The sequence below is a fragment of the Ochotona princeps genome, chromosome 8 (genome assembly GCF_030435755.1).
Source record: "Ochotona princeps isolate mOchPri1 chromosome 8, mOchPri1.hap1, whole genome shotgun sequence".
NCBI classification, from domain to species: Eukaryota; Metazoa; Chordata; class Mammalia; order Lagomorpha; family Ochotonidae; genus Ochotona; species Ochotona princeps.
The window spans coordinates 71,543,081-71,561,875 of NC_080839.1; the positions used below are offsets into that span (position 1 = coordinate 71,543,081).

The window sequence follows — 18,795 nt, forward strand, 5'->3', positions numbered from 1 at the left end:
GAGGAGCCGGTACTGGGACGTAGCTGCAAATGATACATAGAAACGATAGCAGGGGAAGGGGAGGTGGGGGAGGGAGAGAGAGAGAGACACTATACCCCACTTCCCAGGACATCTGAGAGTCTGTTGAGTTTTTGGAGGCACATGGGACTGAACTCTGGGCTTCTCCCAGGTAATCTAGCCACCAGCCTGGCTGCAACTCAGTAAGATCAATTGACAGTTGAATGTGTGTGAGCTGGGGTGCTCTGAAGTGGGAGCAGCCTGGCCGTGTGTCTTGAGACATACAGGATAGACACATCAGTGGGGACACAGCCTTGGAGACGGGACCCGGATCAGCTGCAGGAAGTACATCAGGGGCTGAGCTTGGAGATCTAGGGGATGATGCAGTGCTGGTATGGGACTGACTAGGTAAAATCAGCTCTTGTCCTGGGGTCCTAGGTCCTCACCTGTCCACTGAAATAGTGGAAAGACATGGTCCTTGCTCACGATGACTCTTGCCTTAAAGGACCCCTCCCCCTCATTTTTTTCCTCCTATTCTGTCTAAACCTCACTGATCTTGCAGGACTCTGTCCCGATCTTGTCTTCTTCATGACACTATGCAGCTGTCATTATTGTTTAGATGTCCTGGCTTTGTGTCATTGATGACCTATAGCACTATTAGCTGAATACACAGGCAGAAACATTTTGGGCAGCTCCATTGGGAGGATAACATTTAGCAGTATCTTTGCTGAGAATGGTCCTGTGCTAGGCATGGTGGGGGATACACAGAGAGGACATGATTTCGAGTGAAGGGCTCAGACTAGCACGCTGAGACAGTCACAGATCTTGGAATGTGAGGTCTGCTGAAATGCCTGCTTATAATAGAAAGCAGTGGAGCAGAGAGGATGGGCAAAGAAAAATTCCCATCAGATCAGACACATTTCCCTGCGTCTGGTCTCCAGGTGAGAAGTCTTCTTTAATGTTTCACAACTTGTGCTAATTGGCCTTGATCACCTTGTTCAAATCCAGCTTCATGGAGCCTTCCCTTAGAGGGAGAGCTGAACAGCCAGCACGTGGCTCAGGTGAGCGTGTTCGGCAGTCAGCCCAAGCAATGTCCTTGTAAAGCAAGATTCAGAGAGGCTGGCCTGCGGAGAAGACCCTCAGAGCAGCACAGGCATGAGCCACCTGCTCTCAGACGCCTTTCTGCCCTCACCTGGTATCCCTGATAAGGCTTCACCACCCCTACAATCTTGTGTTTGGGGACTGGCAATAGGATTTCCAAAACTCACACAGGGAAGATCGAAGTTTGGAAAGATTTGCATCTGGGCTCTTTGAGTCAAACTCTGTTTTTAGGTTGGAAAATTCAGGCTCAGGAAGGGAAAAATATTCTCCAAGATCACAAGGGCAGTTGATGGCAGACCTGGGACGTGAGGCTGGGTCTTGAACTCTGCCTGGGCCCCGCCCTCACCCCCTGCAGTGTGCTGTCCTCATGCCAGACACTCAAAGCATGTAAACCAATAGCATGTTTATCTCTGGGCATGGATGTTGAAACAATCCCCTTGCCACTCTCTTGGATCCTATAAACAAATGACATCATGTTGCTAGTTTCCAGAGACCATTAAAACTACCCTGGAAATCATCCTTCCAAGTTACCCAGCATCCTGTATGGGTTATTCTTTTCTATGAAAGACAAATGTCTAACCCTGGGGCTTTCTCTGCTCATCTATTCTTTGGAAGCCAAGGACTCACTGTGCACTTTTCTATCTCTCCCAACCCTCCTCCCTTGTAGCATGTCCCCGTGCCTCAGCAGGGACAACAAGAGGGATATTCCAGGCTGGCATTTCATTCTGTATGAAAATGAAAAACAAGTCCATTTGCACACAGGTCTCTGTTGATTTTTCCTGAAAATTCAAACCCTGTAGGATTGTAGCTGAGCTTTTGGCCCACAAGCATGAAATCAAAGCGGTTGTTGAGTGCACACGCTATATCCTTGGGGACTCAAAAGAAGGCAAAGTTCTGCTTTGATCTACGATAAATGAGGAAAAATATTTTGGTGGCAGTGGCACTTTCAGGGAAAGTGACAAGAGTTCTGATTAAGAAAGAAGAATAAGGAAGCCCAGACATCATTAACGTCCTGCTGGAGCCCTGTCTGACCCCAGCTCTGGCTCTCCGTCCTACCATCCAGCGTCTCGTACCTGTCCATCCAGGGGACACGGGTCTACAGGCCCCACCTGGGGGTGAGTGGACAAGGAAGTGGCCTTCAAGGATCCAGGTGACAGCAAGAATTAAATGCGAAGTTTGAGACGTGGAAGTCCAGGAATCATCGAGGAGCAGGAGTAAGAGGAGCAGGAGTTACTCTCTGCCAAGCTCGTCGGACACGCTCTACAACTCTCCCAGGTCGCTCTTCCTCGGAAGAGTTGTCGAAGGTGGAATTGTGAAGCTACAAAACCAGTGCGGACCTTCGTCCGACCCCCGGACCTTCGCCGTGCCCACGTTGCCGGCTCTGCTGCCCGCGACAGAAGCTCATGCCACCCTTATCTTATTTGTGGGTTGCTACAACAAAACATCTTAGACTGATAACATAAAGAATGGAATTTTAAGACTCGGAGTCCCTGCGCTGGGTGGTGGTAGCAGGCGAACACCTGGCTTTCCTGGCACAAGGAGCTCTCGTGACTGACCTTGTGACCGGCTGGGGACTCGCCAGCCTTCGGGGCCGTGGGCTCTGGTGGTCTGGACTCCAGCGATCCGTTTCCAGCGCCAGCCAGACATTCGGCGGTGGCCTCCGCATGGACGCTGTGACTGCCAGGTTGGAGCCTGGGTCTGTGTGGGGGGTTGGGAGGGCGAGTGTGGTCCGGGACCTGACAGTTTTAGCTTGGTGATTGGGAACAGCTGCACGCGGAGGGAGTCGGGGACTTGGGGGGGGGGGCGCCTTGTGTGGAGAGGCGCGGGGCGGAGTTGACAGAACGGCACACAGGCCCCTTTCTGACTGTTTGTGCGGATCCGGTCTGGGGGTGGAGGGGAGCACTGGCTCTGTTCCCTGTGGGGTCGGTGTGGTACCTGGAGCTGAAAGCTAGCAGCTGCGGTTCTCCACCTGGAGCCATATCGGGTGGCAGGATAGCAGGTGTGAACCCTGAGTGGAGATCCAGAGTGGGTGTGTTGTTGGTTGATTGCGCAGAGCTGAGCCCACGGCAATAGTCTTGCAGCCTGCGGGGTCTGTGTAGTCCCTGGAGCTGATTGCGACAGCCCCCTGATCTTTCTGGCCACCAAGTTTGCCCAGGACGACCTCAGGAGGTACTTAGACATGTTGGCTAGCAGGAGGTAATAAGCTCAGTCCTGCCTATAAAATCAGTGCCACGCAAAGCAATTATTTAGGACAGTTGTGTTTCCTAAACCCAGGGTACTGATTGAGCATTAAAGTTAATTTATACACCTGAGGTAACAGACCAGAGAGATGTCGTCAAACAGATTGACAATTTCAAAAGGTAAAAGACAAGAAAAAAACACTATGAATGTTACTGAAGTCTCTCCAATAAAGGAGCAAAAGCTTCGCCCATTCTCAGAGTTAACTGAGGAAGACATTGAGAAAATGGAGGACAGGGAACTCAGAAACCTCATTGCAAAGCTCCTGGTCAACAATGAGAAGTACAAACAAGAGTTCAAAGAAGAAATAGCAGTAATACATCAAATTAAGGCTGATATATCAGAAATGAAGAACACAGTAGAGCAAACTAAAACTACAGTGGAGAGTCTCAAAAACAGAATGAATGAGGCAGAAGAAAGAATTTCAGAATTAGAAGATATTTTCTGCCATCACGAAGAAACAAACAAAAAGCTGGAAGCAGAACTAGGTCAAGCTAAAAATCATATCCAAAAATTAAAAGATATGATTAAAAGGTCTAACATAAGAGTTATGGGTGTTCCAGAAGGTGCACAAAGAGAAGCTGGGATTAGAGGTGTATTCAATGAAATAATACAGAAAAACTTCCCTAAGCTGAGCAAAGAATTAGAAAATAATATACAGGAGGGCTTCAGAATTCCCAACAGAGTTGATCAAAAACGAACTTCATCACGACACATGATAATCAAGCTCTCCTCAGTTGAACAAAAAGAAAAAATCCTTAAATTTGCATGAGAAAAAAATCAAGTGTCATATAGGGGAACCCCAATTAAACTTTTACAGCTGACTTTTCAGAGGAAACTTTACAGGCCAGAAGAGACTGGAGTGACATATTCCAGATTCTAAAAGAGAAAAATTTTCAGCCCAGAATAACTTACCCTGCAAAGCTCTCTTTTGTCTTTGAAAATGAAATAAAATTCTTCCACAATAAAGAAAAACTTCAAGATTTTGTCTCATCTAAACCTGCCCTACAAATGATATTCAAGGAAGTTCCTATGAAAGAAAAAAGAAATAGTAACCATCAGAAACAAAGGCAAATGTGGAGAACATCCAACTAAAATGCTAACACAAGACCTAATTTAGAATAACACATCGCCAAAATGACAGGACCAAACTGTCCCTTATCTATAATAATGCTGAATGTAAATGGCTTAAACTCATCAATCAAATGCCATAATTTGGAGGATTGGATCAAAAAACAAAATCCATCTATCTGCTGCTTACAGGAGACGCATCTCACCAATAAAGATCAGAAAAAATTGAAAGTGAAAGGATGGAAAAAGATATTTCAAGCAAATGGTAAGGTAAGACAAGCAGGAGTAGCCATTCTTTTTTTTTTTTTTTTTTTTTTTTAAGATTTATTCATTTTATTACAGCCAGATATACACAGAGGAGAGACAGAGAGGAAGATCTTCCGTCCGATGATTCACTCCCCAAGTGAGCCGCAACGGGCCGATGCGCGCCGATCCGAAGCCGGGAACCAGGAACCTCTTCCGGGTCTCCCACGCGGGTGCAGTGTTCCAATGCATTGGGCCGTCCTCAACTGCTTTCCCAGGCCACAAGCAGGGAGCTGGATGGGAAGTGGAGCTGCCGGGATTAGAACCGGCGCCCATATGGGATCCCGGGGCTTTCAAGGCGAGGACTTTAGCCGCTAGGCCACGCCGCCGGGCCCAGGAGTAGCCATTCTTATATCAGATGACATAGACTTTGATGTGAAAAGCATCAAAAGAGATACAGAAGGATACCATATAATGATCAAAGGATGCATCCAGCAAGAAAAGATCAGCATAATAAATGTTTATGCTCCAAATGCCAAAGCATCTAGTTACGTGAAACAAATATTAACGGGATTAAAGGGAGAAATAGACTCCAATACGATCATAGTGGGGGACCTTAATACCCCATTAACACAAATGGACAGATCAAAAAACCAGAAACTCAGCAAAGAAACAATAGAACTCATTCAAACTCTAGAGCAAATGGACTTAGTTGACATCTATCGAACCTTTCATCCTACTGACAGAGAATACACTTTTTTTCATCAGTACATGGAACTTTCTCCAGAATTGATCATATTATAGGCCATAAAACAAGCCTTAGCAAATTTAAAAAAGTGGAAATCATATCATGCACGTTCTCAGACCACCAAGGAGTGAAGCTTGAGACCAAGAATTCGAAACACCAAGGAAGGCCTACAAACATATGGAGGCTGAACAATATATTACTAAATGAGCAATGGGTTAGAGAGGAAATCAAAGGGGAAATTAAAAAATTGCTTGAAACAAATGAAGGCATCAGCACAACCTTTCAGAACTTATGGGATACAATCAAGGTGGTGCTGAGAGGAAAGTTTATTTCAATTAATGCTTATCTCAAGAAACAAGAAAAGCACCAAGTAAATCAGCTAATCTTACAGTTGATGGAACTAGAAAAACAACAACAAAGCAACCCTAAGACTAGTAGGAAAAAAGAAATCATCAAAATAGGGAGGAAATAAACCAAATAGAGACCAAGAGGACTATACACAAGATTAATCAATCAAGGAGTTGGTTCTTTGAGAAAATCAACAAAATAGACTCCCCACTAGCTCGACTAATTAAAAAAAGGAGAGAGAAAATACACATTAATAGTATCAGAAATGAGAATGGAGATGTAACAACAGATACCTTAGAAATACAAAAAATCATCAGGAACTACTATAAGCAACTATATGCGAACAAATTAGAAAACCTAGAGGAAATGGACAGATTTTTGAACATATACAATCCACCAAAATTGAATCAAGAAGCAATTAACAATCTAAATAGCCCAATAACACGCACTGAGATTGAATCAACAATTAAAGCCCTCCCAACCAAGAAAAGCCTGGGACCAGATGGCTTCACTGCTGAATTCTACCAAACGTTTAAGGAAGAACTAACCCCAATCTTACACAAGCTTTTTCAAACAATAGAAAAAGAGGCAATTCTTCCAAACTCGTTCTATGAAGCTAATATCACTTTAATACCAAAGCCAGAGAGAGAAACAACAGAAAAAGAGAACTACAGACCGATATCCTTGATGAACATAGATGAAAAGATCTTCAATAAAGTATTAGCCAACAGGATCCAACAATACATTAGGCAGATTATTCACCCGGACCAGGTGGGATTCATCCCAGGTATGCAAGGATGGTTCAACATTCGCAAAACAATAAATGTGATACATCACATCAACAAGTTGACTCTTAAAAACCATATGATCCTCTCAATAGATGCAGAGAAGGCATTTGATAAAATCCAACACCACTTCATGTTAAAAACCCTAAATAAGATAGGCATAGAAGGAACATTCTACAACATAATCAAAGCAATTTATGATAAACCCAATGCCAATATCATACTAAATGGGGAAAGACTAGAAGCCTTCCCGTTAAAATCTGGAACTAGACAGGGATGTCCACTCTCACCGCTGCTCTTCAATATAGTTTTGGAAGTTCTTGCCAGAGCTATTAGACAAGAAAAAGCAATTAAAGGAATGCAAATTGGAAATGAAGAATTAAAATTATCGCTATTCGCAGATGACATGATTCTCTATATAGGAGAACCAAAAGACTCAGTCAAAAGACTATTGGAACTCATAAGAGACTTTGGCAAAGTAGCAGGATACAAAATTAATGAACACAAATCAATGGCATTCGTGTATACAAATAATTCCGCCACCGAGGAAGAAATTGTAAGTACAGTTCCCTTTAAAATAGAGGAAAGGAATCTTAAATACCTAGGAATTAAGTTAACTAAAAATGTGAAAGACCTCTATGATGAAAACTATAAATCATTTAAAAAAGAAATAGAAGAAGATCTTGAAAAATGGAGAACCTTACCATGTTCTTGGATTGGCAGGACCAACATCATCAAAATGGCCATATTACCGAAAGCAATATATAGATTCAACGCAATCCCAATCAAAATCCCAGCAACATTCTTCTCAGAAATAGAAAAGATGATACAGAAGTTCATCTGGAACCACAAAAGACCACGAATAGCTAAAGCTGTCTTGAAAAATAGAAATCAAACCGGAGGAATCACAATTCCAGACCTCAAGACATACTACAGAGCCGTGGTTATCAAAACAGTCTGGTACTGGTACAGAAACAGAGAAGAAGATCAGTGCAACAGAATAGAAACACCAGAAGGGAATCCACACATGTATAGTCAACTAATCTTTGACAAGAAAACAGAAAACAATCCAGGTAAAAAACCTGGTCTATTCAATAAAAGCTGTTGGGACAACTGGATAGCAGCTTGCAGAATAAAGAAGCAGGACCTGTACCTGTGGCACTATACAAAAATCAGCTCTAACTGGCTCAAGGACTTAAATTTACACCCAGAAACCATTAAACTACTAAAGAAAAACATAGGAAGCACACTCCAAGATATAGGAACAGGGAAAGACTTTTTAGAAAAGACGCCTAAAGCAACGGTGATCAAATCCAAAATGAACAAATGGGGCTATATCAAACTAAAAAGTTTCTGTACAGCAAAGGAAACAATTAAAAAAGTGAAGAAACAATCTACAGAATGGGAAAAAATTTTTTCATTCTACACAAGTGACAGGGGACTAATATCTAGGATCTACAAAGAGCTTCAGAAACCCAGGGATAGTGAAAAAATAAACCCTGTAGCAAAATGGGCAAAGGAAATGAACAGACGTTTCTCAAAAGAACAGATACAAATGGCTAACAAACATATGAAAAGATGCTCAGGCTCTCTAGCCATCAGAGAAATACAAATGAAAACCACCTTGAGGTACCACCTAACTCCTGTGAGACTGGCCTACATTCAGAATTCGAAAAACAACACATGCTGGCGTGGATGTGGGGAGAAAGGTACCCTCCTTCACTGCTGGTGGGAGTGTAGGCTAGTACAATCATTGTGGAAATCCATATGGAGAGTGCTTGGAAAATTGCAAATAAACCTGCCATATGACCCAGCAATCCTGCTCTTAGGAATATACCCAACAGAAGTAAAATCTGAATATGAGAAGGGGATCTGTAATCCTATATTCGCAGCAGCACAATCCACAATAGCAATGTCATGGAAACAAACCAGATGTGCGTCTAAGGAAGAATGGTTAAAAAAATTGTGGTACATCTATTCAATGGAATATTATTCAGCTGTCAAGAAGAACGATATTATTCTATTCAAAACCAGGTGGTCCCAACTAGAAACTATTATGCTCAGCGAAATGAGTCAATCACAAAAGAATAAATACCATATATTCTCTCTCATATAAGAAAGCCAACATGGAAAGGTAGAGTTCATCAAGTGCCCATGGAGTTCTGATCTAAATATAGATTGCTGCAAGTCAGGTCCCACGGCAAGAGATGGTGAAAATTCTCTGTTCTAGGCATGTTGGCATTTCATGGATGAAGTAACAGCAGAGTATATGTAGCATGTTGTGAACATGAATATGGCAAATTGGCAGTTTCTGTCAGTTGCTGGCAATAGTTTAGAGTGATGACAAATATTATTTTGATTTTTTTGTGAGTTATTTAGTTATGAGGAAAGTGTATGGTAAGCAGTCCATTTGATGGCTTATTAATTTCCTTGTTGTTGAGAAGTCCAAGTTGATTATGTATTTAATATGATAAATATTTGTGAATTGCATTAAGAGTTATGTAGGGCAGAGATGATGCTTACTAAATGTACAAAATGGATTGATGAGATTAGCCAGTTAAATCTTTTCACCAGCAAGGCACTCAACAGCCCATGAGATATTTATTAAAAATGTCAAGTAAATCCTCTTATTTTTGTATCATAGTGTCAAATAGCAGTAAAATAAACATGTTAAGATCCTTAATCTACTGCTATGTTTCACTGTAAAATTTACCTTTGTTAAAATTTGTTTCTGTTCAAATTTGTTGAGATCGCACGTAAAAGTATCCTAATATTACTTTGGCTGGTATTTTCTTTTTTTTTTTTTAATTATTTATTATTTAACTTCAGTAATTACATTGTATTATGTGACACAGTTACATAGATACTTGGGTTCTCCCCACCCCTCCCCAAACCCTCCCACCATGGTGGATTCCTCCACCTTGTTGCATAACCACAGCTCAAGTTCAGTTGAGATTTCCCCATTGCAAGCGTATACCAAACATAGAGTCCAGCATCTTATTGTCCCGTCAAGTTCAACAGCTTCTTAGGTATACCCTCTCTGGTCTATTTTCTAATTACTGTACACTATTTTGGGAATGTAAATTTTATTTGAATGTCAACTACAGTTAAGCATGTGCCGTTTGTTTTTCTTGCTCAGGTTTTGTAATTTGATGGAATGTTTTTATTATAGTTTAATAAATGTTTGCTTTATTAAAAAAAAAAGAAAGAAGAATAAATATATGAAAGTAAAAATGGAAGTAGGCCCCAGGGACCAAGGATCCTGTTCAAGTTCTTTGCTTTTCAGAGGGAGGTCCAGAGAGATGATGCCAGGAAACACAGCCAGCGAGTAATAGAGCAAAGTGGTGTCATGGCGATATGACCAGTGGGCTGCTGCTGAGCTGCACTGACCATACCAGGGCTTGTAGCAATGGTACGAAGCAGGTCGGGGTCCAAGATGCATATGGTGACTTTTCCCCTTAGATCTGCTCCAGTTGCTTCCAGAAAGTTTGAGTTGGCTCTCTACAGGCTAGGGACTGAGTGGCTAATTGGACAGCACATCTCTGACTGTATGATCAGAGTTAACAGTGGATCTCACTGGGTGGTCCCCAGCTAAAACCCCCCTGGTAACTTGTGATGCAGATACTCAGGGACTGTGATCTGCAGCTGGACAAAATGGCCTGAGTAGCCCCAGAGGATCAGTTCCAATGGCCTTCGTTGTCCTTTCCAAAGCACAAAGTTCCTGAGCACCTGGGAAGTGTGAGCTAGGCCAAAGCCATAGTTGGTATCTAGCTACTAGTGTGTGGCTTTGGACAAGTTCCTACTATGACTCAGTCTCCCCTGTACTATATTTGGTTTGTTCTTCCTTCTCTTGATAATGTCTCTTTCATTTCTCACTTGGACTTAGTTTAGTGGGAGGGAAAGGTGTGTGCTGGAGTTGGATCTGGGACTGGGTCATACTCCTTCCAAGGGCAAGGTATGTGCTTTGACAAGCTATGTAGGCCACTGGCGCCTCAGTTTTGTCATTTGTGGGGTGAAAATAAAGTGACACTTTCTTCCTTACAGCACTTTTATGAGGATAAATGAGAGACCATGTGGAATTCCTTCTAGTAGTGCCTCTATGAGGCAGGCGTTCAGCAACAGTAGCTATTATTATCCTTGGCATTGGACCCAGCAAAGTGGGCTGCTTGGGAGTGTAGAAGACAGGCAATCTGAGATTCAGGCTTACCCCTCTAGGAGTTATTCTAACCTGGACAGTGAGCACCAGGCCTGTACATGTAAACAGAAGGGCACTCACTGGCCATACAATATAGCTCTGTCGGCTCTCCTTCCTGTAAGTAAAAATGCCCCTTTTCTGACTTGACAGTAGAGTCATCTGAGGACCCCACAGTAACAGCTAAGCATCAACTGTTGAGTGAAGTTTTCATCCAATTTCTTGCTCACCCGCTGAACAGAAGTGTGAGCTGACTAATGACTGCTAACCTTTCATCTGGGAGTGTTTCATGCAGCCACCCACTTTCCTGCATCTTATTTTTACTTGTCTGTGTGTCCTATCTTCGACCATTCTATGCCATTTCAGAGAACTGGTTTCTATGACAGGAAATAGGCCATCTTTGGCAGTGTCAGAACCTCACTAGATTCTGTGAGATAATAGAGGAAATGCTTTCATTAATAACCACAGCCTTCTGCCTAACAGATTGTGTTCTAGGTTGTGCTGCCAAGTCCCCATGGGGAGGACTGTGGCCCTTATCGCAGAGCAGCAGGGAGCAACTGAGGGGAGAGTAGGCCAGTAGTGTCCCGCATTGCTTGTCATCTCTTGACATAGGGCTAGGCCTTGAACATCAAGGGTGAATCCTTCTTTGGTTCTAGTACGAAGACTTGAGTCTCTGTTGGATTACTGTGAGTCTAATGTCTCCCAAGGGTGTCCATGTCATGATTTATTCTTCTGACTTTTAGGCCAGTGTGCTTTTCCCTTTTAGAGCTGTTTGCACCCACCATGTTCCTAAATTGCTCTTTCTCCAGCAGTTCTAAAAGGATGCTTTCATCTAAGTGGATGGATCTTAAATATCGCTAACTTTGAATTCTTTCATAATGGTGGCTTTATAGAAGCAAATTGTCCTACTTGAAGGACTCAATGCTGGAAACTGATCATTGATTTACTAAACAAACTTTTACTCAATATTGTCACAGGGTTCTTAAATCTTCCTGTAGCAAATTTTTTCCTTGACTGTCAGGTAATATACCCAACCATTTGATAGATATTCCACTATTATTTCCTCCAGTTGCATCAAACTCAAATACGATTCAATCTGGAATTTATCTTCCTTTTTTTTTTTTTTTTCAAATCTACACATCACCTTGTCCTTTGCTTCCCTTGAGGCAAATGACCTGCTATTTGTCCAGGGTCCCATTCATCCTTGCACAGGGGCCATGCTAATCTTCTCTGTATCATTCCAATTTTAGTGTATGTGCTGCCGAAGCGAGCACCAGGGTCCCATTCAGAGTCCAGTGTGGTCCTGGACTGCTCCCTCTCTTCCGTGCCCCATGTCTGTTCAACCATCACATTAAGTAATAGGTGGATTCTACTTCCTTCCAGCTCCACCTGACTTTCTAATGGCCACCACCCTGGCTCAGGCTACTGTCATCTCTCATTGTGGTCATTACTTGCTTCCTTGTGGGCCATATTGCCTATCTGGCATTGGTTACATACACTGTGGCTGAAATAACACCACTACCCTTCTTATACCACTTCAATCACTGCCTCTTTACTCAACTCTAACTATGAACTCTAGCCCTGAGCATGGCATTCTAGACCCGCCCACCACTCTTCTTCCATTCCATATCCACTTTTAGCTCCTCTGAGGACTCACTCTCTCTGTGCTACCACTCCCTGTGTCATGCCCAACCTTGATGGTGTTTCTTTTGCAGTTCTTTACTCAGAGGGCAATCTCTGCTAGTTCCATGTGATCTTTGGATGAACTCTCCCATTCCGAGACATAGAAGCAGCAACTCTTCTTCAGTGGTTTTGTTGTCTGGCCTCCTCCTTCTCCACTTCTTATCACTATTGTTACTGCGTCATCTGGTATAGAACTATCTATACTATCAAGCTTCCTTCTCACTAGACTTGAGGTAGAGTAATTGATTCACCTCAGCACCTAGTTCAGAGTACATCATTGAACACATAGCCAGGAAATGTCCTTGATTTAATTAATTACTATGTAATCCTGGGCATTACCAGTTAGAGCTTATCAGTAGATGAGATAAAGCTCCAACATGGCTCTGTGAAGTGCCAGCAGGGAGAGACAAACCAAGCAAGAAAATAGAGCAAACACATGAAGACTTGGCCAGGGAGTCAGCCACAATGCTTCTTTAGGAGTCAAAAGATGGAATGAAGTGTGTTCCACCAAGCAGTCGCGCAAAGTTATCTCTAAGAGTAATCATACAGCTCCAGAGAAACACAACTAAGTACCAGGTTATTTATTTCAGCCTTGTTTGAAACAACTAAAAAATTTCCTCTTAGAAGAACAACCTAAATGTCCATTCCATAATTTGGCTAAATAAATCTTAATAAAGTGCACTTTTCCTGATGTGTCAGGAATGAAAAATGAGACCCTGGTATGCAGGAAGAGGAGGGCTTTGTCAGGGGAGGATGAAATGTAGAAGTAGGATGGAGAAAGAAAGGCATCCGTTGATGAACAACCAATGAAGTCCATGGAAAGGAAACTGGAGGAAGAGGAACGGGGGAGAGACACAACCCAGTACCCCTCCTTGAAGTTTTGGGAAGTGAATGGTGAGGGCAGATCAATCAAGGATTGCACAGGAGGCTGCCCCTCTCCAGTGAGGATCCTGTCTTTGATGTGTTTCCAGCCCTGAATTAGACTCCCCCTGTCCTTGCTGGGTTTTGAGAAGTATCCAGCAAACATGGAACAAAGCATTTTAATGTGGTGCATGAAAAATATCTTAGCCGAAAGGGACAATGCCAAGGCTATGAAGGCTAAAATTAGAACTTCCGATTCTGTTTGACTTGGCAGTCATGTGCGCAGGCTCCCTCCACCTGCCTTGCACCCAGCCGTGGGCCTCCTGAGAGCAGGTAGCATGTGCTGAGGGAGAGGCACCCTGTGGGGATGACACATGCTTCTGGGCTGGTGTCATTGTCACTTGGAGCAATGCGTTCAGTCCTCCTTGGTTTGCAGAGACATGTTTCCACATCAGTTAATTTGTGCATAACAAACACCATGTTGCTTCATCTAATTAATATACCACCTTTGCATTTTGTCACTGCCTCCCACCCCCGGCAAAAAAAAAAAAAAACCCTCAAAGGAAATCTTGCATTTACTTCTATTTAAAAATTCAAAACGTCACTATGTAACCTTCAAGGAATATAAATAACTGGTTATCAGGGTCTCACATCATGCTGCTGAACAATGCTATCCTCAGGCAGGGACTGGGCCTTGGTGACAAATGATGAGGTGAGAGCCACTTTAGCAATTTCCACTAACTGATGCCTTTAGGAAAGTTTTAGAGCCTTTCTTCTTTCATTAATCCAATCTGAAATATTGTGTATCAATACTCTAACAACTTCAAAAGATTAAATCAAATAACAGATTTACATGGCAGAAATGATCATTGTATCCACATGTGTATGCATTACCTAATGTCACATTACAGCATTATGAAGTAGGTACCTCTCAGTCTGCATTTCACTTGAAGCGAATAGGTCTTAGAGAGTTTGACACTTGTGTAAGACCTCACAGCAGGAAAATGATGGAGGTGGGATTTGAACCTTGACAGGCTCTGAGTTATAATAGCACTTGCAAGCTGTTCTGGCTGATGAAAGGACATGAGAAACAAAAAGGTCTGTTCTAGAACAAAGCCAGCAGTTCAGGATTCACTGTTCTCCCTTCCTTGCCTCAGAGCAGCCGTCTTGATGCACTTCTCCCCTCGGGATAGGTTGCTTAGGGTAATTGCAGCCTGGACAGCTGCCTCACGGTTGTCTACTTGGGGCTCCCAAGGGGATGGCAGGGACTTGGGAGGCAGCACTTGAAAGAACAGGGGATGCTTAGCCTGGAGATGCAAATATGCCAGAGAGGAAATCTGAGCTCTCCTCACAGCATTGCAGAATATCGAGGCACGAAAATAGACATATAGATCAGTCTAACAGAATGGGAAGTCCAGAAATAGATCCGTCTCTCCCCAGTCACTTAATATATGATCATGGATGTTTTTCAGAACAAGTGGGAAAGGAAATATAATTTTGTAAGTGAAATAATCACTCTTTAATAGAAATTTCATGCAAAAAAAGCTAGAACCACATTACATATGATTTTTTAAAAGGTCGTCAACATTTGGAATGAAGACAAATATAGAATGTTATAATATTAAACGTCGATATAAAAATTAAGCAAATGCCTGTATGGGCCTGTACAACAAATACTGGTTGTTAAGGAAACCATCAGAAACAGAAGAGCAAAGAATGATCAGAGTATGAATAGAGAGTTCATAGCAGATTAAACACAAATAGAAAACAAGTGGAGAGGAGCGTGTGTGAACTCTTTATTAAAGTTTAGGTACATCTTCTAAACATAAAAGTAGAAGCAGATACTATAAAATCTAGGACTACTACTAAGGTGCTAACACATAAACTTTCAAAGTTTAGGGAGTCCAAATGCCCCAGAAAATGCCAGCACTAACATGGAATAATACCTGCAACATAAAATTTCTGTTAATATTAAGGGAGATCAAAAGCAAAGCAGGGAGAAGATTATCTGAAGGAAATAAGCAGACATGAACCAAAGATGGCCAAGTTCACTCCTACAAATAATCAAATGCAACCAAATTGTATGTTGCGACAGCTCCTATAAAATACTGGAAATCAAGAAGTACCAAATATTCAGACCCGTGATTGCTAAGGAAAGTATCTTGAAGGAACAACTCTAGAGGAAAAATCCATATGGAGGGATGTATTTATTGTAGCTTCATTTAATAATGGCAAAAACTCTGGAAATACAACCATTTTCCATTAGGAAAATGTGTAGTGAATTATGGCGCATTGACTGAGTATAAGATTGTATTAAAATGTTGAAACATAGCATTACTTATGTTATACTACTTGGGGAAAATAGAGACAAAAGATTAAATACACTCTATCATGATGACTAAAAATGAAGACAGTTATTTTTCTCATGCCTCTTTGCAAGTGAATCAGAAGCAGTGACTATGTGCACAAGGTATACCATACATCAAGACACAGAGATAGAGATGAAAAGCAGATTCTTCATTTCCTGAATCAACCAATGGCTGATGAGGGAGAAAAGTATGATGCAAAAAATTTAATTACAAGATACAATAGGGAACGATAGGCATATTCTGCAATGCACACATGTTCTTCCACTGAGGAGGAAATTCAGTGGTACAAAGATCTTTCTGAGTTCTTATATTTTAATAAATCTTAATATGACAACCTATAGGTAATCAAGTACAGAATGTTTAGAACAAAATTTTAATAAAGCTCAGAGATGATGATGTAAAATAAAATATACCTATGTTTGGATATTGAAGAACATCTGAGTTGAAGAAAATTACCTTAAAGCCCATGAGAAAGAAAATTCTCACTATTTCAAAGGAAAACATTTATTCTAAAGCCAGGCTCCTTATCAGCTATAATTAATACCATGAGACAACAAAACAGCTTAAAATGCTAAGAAAAAAATTTGAATTATACATCTGGTTTATTCAAAATGAGAAATAAAAATATTTTTAAATTCAAAAAAGTTGTGAAGATATTAAACATGATTGCTCTCTGAAACAGCTATTAAAGAAACATTTCAGGAGGAAGGACTGAACCAAGCTTGATCAAATGGATGTAAGAAGCAATGTTGAAACCAATCAACAGATAAACAGAAGCAATAAATGATTGTGGATTAAAAAACAAGGCACAATGAGCATACAAGATACCAATGATATGAGCAATGATTGGAGGTACTTTGGAAACAAAGCATTCAAGATCCTTCACTTGTATTAGATCCAACTAAAATGCTGCTTAACTTTAAAGAGGGCTAAACTATGTATTTAAACAGAAACAAGGCCACCACAAGAACAGAAGTATAATTTCTAAGTTTTAGCTAGGTAAGTTAAAGGCAAAGAGACCAAACTTAGAGTGAAAGAAGGACAGCAGTCAATAAAAAAATCACAGAATTAAGAGGTTTGTATGAGACTACTTAAAAAGTTGTGAAACAGTAGAATTAGATGGTAAGTTTGTTTCAGTGGAAAGCAGTTTTGAAATGTTTGCTTAGTTTTTTCATAACACATATTTGCCTTGAACTTTTTCTGGATTCTTTCTGTAAGTCTGATTATATGGGCTATCACAATAAAACCTGGCTATTTTCTATTGACAAGGAAAAGAGTAGGCTAACCTAACTTTGGAAAGAGAAGCAAAACATCTAAAATGTGTCAAACAGGATTCATCAGTGTATTCAAAGTAGAACTACTAGATAGGGCTTATTCGTGATACACATTAGAAAAATCTATTCCTGTTACTGATATCAGAAAAGAAGAAAAACAAGCTTTTGAATGGAAAAGGCATCAATAAGATCAGCATCCATGAATGATTTTAAATCAGGTCTGGAAGGAATCTCCTTAACTTGGCGAAGCATTCATATATATAAAAAATGCTATAGCAAACTGGAATCAAAGAGTGAGACTCTATTACTTTAGGAACAAAACATAAGATACTTAGAAATGAATCTCATAACACTATGTCAAAACTTTGTGGAGAAAACTAGACTTGACTGAAAAGAAAATGGACATTCACACTCATCTCATTAACATAAACATTGAATCCAATTCCAACAAGTTTGAGAAACATGATAAAAATTTTTCTAAAGTTCAAATTAAAAAGCATATGGTCAAGAACACTTAGGGCCAGCTTGAAGACAAACAATGAAAGAGATTTGCTTCACCAATGATCTCCACTCATTATGAAGCCATCCTATTTAAGACAGTGTGGGACAAGAGCAAAAAAAAAAAACCATGTATTAGAATTTCATATGTGATAGTCAATACCTAATTCAATGTTATGGAAAGAGAAAACATAGTCAATAAAATTACAACACAGAAATAAAATTAGATAGCAAAACATGTATCAACCACAAAAATTCATTTCAGGTAGAATAAAACACAAATTAAACAAAATGTGCAGAAAATGGTAAATGATTAATACATCTAATTACCTCAAAATTGAAAACTTTACTTAAGACAAAAGTAATTATAGTAGAAGTTAAATACAAGAATATTTTAAAAAATTCATGGAAAGTGCTTATCATAAAATTATGTATAAATTTCAAATGTTTTTGAACTTAAACAAACTCTTTTAATTCCATTTCCATAAACTTTTTAAAGTACCCTGATAGATAATATTCAAGGGAGTTATCTGAAATGTATTGTATTTATATTCAAAATACATAAAAAATTCCAAATAATGGATGAGAGAAAGACAATCCTATTGAAATTTAGGCAAAGTCTATAAACTAATAATTTACAAGAAGACAACCTAAAAGGCCAATGAAGAGTATGGCAACTGGAAAAAATCCTTGTAATCTACTGATGACAAAGTTGCATAGCACCATGAATGAATACATTGACATATTGCTGGTATAAATATGATCTGTTACATCCTTTTGAAGAACAATTTGATAATTTCTAATACAGCAGAAGTTCTACATGGATATGCAACGTCTAGTGATTCCAACATAAACACACAAAAATATGTGGAAAATGTACACTGTGACTTTGTAATGGAAAATAAAAAGCTAACTTAAATGTCCATCAAGGGCCCGGCGGCGTGGCCTAGCGGCTAAAGTCCTCGCCTTGAAAGCCCCGGGATCCCATATGGGCGCCGGTTCTAATCCCGGCAGCTCCACTTCCCATCCAGCTCCCTGCTTGTGGCCTGGGAAAGCAGTTGAGGACGGCCCAAAGCTTTGGGACCCTGCACCCACGTGGGAGACCTGGAAGAGGTTCCTGGTCCCAGCATCGGATTGGCGCGTACCGGCCCGTTGCGGCTCACTTGGGGAGTGAAACATCGGATGGAAGATCTTCCTCTCTGTCTCTCCTCCTCTCTGTATATCCGGCTTTCCAATAATAATAAAATCTTTAAAAAAAAATGTCCATCAAGTAGGGAATAATTAAGTTGAAGGATAGTCACATAATGAAATGCTACAAATTTGATTAGAAATTAAAATGAATATTATGAATAAAAAGAGTAATCTAAACATATTTTTAAGAGAAGCA

At 40.7% G+C, this 18,795-nt stretch overlaps 1 non-coding gene across 1 annotated transcript; it reads right to left on the minus strand.

Moving 5' to 3' along the window:
• Positions 1-11,892: 11,892 nt before the first annotated feature.
• On the minus strand, positions 11,893-11,997 carry LOC118760720 (U6 spliceosomal RNA). The gene has a single exon (XR_004996949.2). It is a non-coding gene; the product is annotated as a U6 spliceosomal RNA (small nuclear RNA).
• Positions 11,998-18,795: the final 6,798 nt, after the last annotated feature.